Here is a 1,680-nt window from a genome sequence, read left to right as displayed (position 1 = left end):
TTTTGAGACAGAGTCTCACTCTGTAGCACATGCTGGAGTGCAGTGGCGTGATCTTGGCTCACTGAACCCTCTGCCTCCCGAGTTCAAGCCATTCTCCTGCCTCAGCATCCCAAGTAGCTGGGATTACAGGTGCACATCACCACGCTCAGCTAATTTGTTTGTATTTTTTTTAGTAGATACGGGGTTTCCTCATGTTGGCCAGGCATGATCCACCCATCTTGGCCTCCCGGAGTGCTGAGATTATAGGCATGAGCCACCGTGCCAAACCTGCATCATTTTTGGAGACAGATTGTCACTTTGTCACCCAGGCTGGAGTGCAGAGGTATGATCTCAGCTGACTGCAACCTCTACCTCCTGGGTTCAAGCCATTCTTTTGCCTCAGCCTTCCGAGTAGCCGGGATTACAGGCATCCGCCACCACACCCGATTAATTTTTGTGTTTTTTGATAGAGCCAGGGTTTCCCCCCATTGGCCAGGCTGATGCACCTTTTTAACATGGATTTTGAAGAGCTACGTGTATGGAGACTATTCAGTCTGTTGATACTGTGTTTTTGTATGGAAGTCGCAAATTGTTACAGAGTCCATCCTGTCCTTATTTATATTTTATGTTTTTCATCTTAGTCTTTTGAGAAGGGCTTCCCCCCTAATATTTTTATCACTTGTCCCTTTTGTGTGGGCAGAGAGGATCTCAAGGCCGTGGGGTGAGGGCCTTGCAGGAAGGCGTGATGGAGTGCAAAACACAGGGCGAGAGGGAGTTGAAGGCTGGTTAGGCAGGGGCAGGACTCATGTGACTTGAGAGACTTGGGAGGAATGAGAAGAAGGAGCTGAGCTCTGGGCCGCCCCAGCAAGTGGGGAAGACCACAGCTCTGCATGGTTCACCACAGCCGTCTCTAGAAAACCTGCACAGAAATGCTGGCAGGCAGAAACAGTCTACGGCTGGGGGCTCTGACTCACTGTTTCCTCAAGTGAGATTGCTGGGGATGTTAATGTATACTGAGCAGAAGAGGAGGGCTTTTGATGGGAGCAGTCTGAGCAGTGCTGTGCTGCTCAGCTCCAAGCAGCAAGGAGGTACGTGCCTGGCTGTGCAAGGAGCTTCCTGGGATCGTATGTGCTAGGGCCCCCATGAAGGGCTGCTGTGGCCGCTCCATGGGCTTGGCCAGGAGCGCTTTCTCTGCAGAGCTCAGTTGAGAGGTACTGTCTGCAGGTGTGTGTGTGTGTTTCAGCTCCCTTGGTGACTCCCAGAAGGCCCCTCTGCCCAAGCTGTTCTTAGAGGGCCTTGGGGTCAGTCTGGGTACCTTAGCCTGGTGCTGGTGGCAAGTCAGGACACACATTCTCTTGCCTCTGCTTGCATTGTCTTCGGGATTCTCTTCCCCTTTCCTTCAGATTTCAGGCCCCTTTGGGAAGCTGATGACTGTTGAGAGCTTGCAGGATCTGTCTCGCTGCTGGGAGGTCTATCCAGCCCTTGCTCTTACAGTAGCGGTTCTCATTCTCAGTGTGTGGCCAACAAATCCCCAAAGTCACGGGTTTTTTTGTAATACTAAGATGTTTTTTGCCTTTTGCTCTCATTCTCTGTGAGTGTATGGTGGAGTTTTTCAGTGACCACATGCTGTAGAATGGAACATGTGTGCTTTTGGTCTTTTCAAGAACTTTCTAAGGTCATAAGTTTTTGGTATGAATATGT

At 50.5% G+C, this 1,680-nt stretch overlaps 1 protein-coding gene across 2 annotated transcripts in view; it reads left to right on the top strand.

Annotated features, from left to right (window-relative positions):
- The window catches only part of PDPK1 (3-phosphoinositide dependent protein kinase 1), a 79,636-nt gene that overhangs the window by 62,378 nt on the left and 15,578 nt on the right, over positions 1–1,680 (top strand). The window lies entirely within an intron of this gene.

Source organism: Cebus imitator, unplaced genomic scaffold (genome assembly GCF_001604975.1).
Source record: "Cebus imitator isolate Cc_AM_T3 unplaced genomic scaffold, Cebus_imitator-1.0 Scaffold444, whole genome shotgun sequence".
Lineage (NCBI taxonomy): Eukaryota > Metazoa > Chordata > Mammalia > Primates > Cebidae > Cebus > Cebus imitator.
This window is presented reverse-complemented; position numbering and strand designations above follow the sequence as displayed.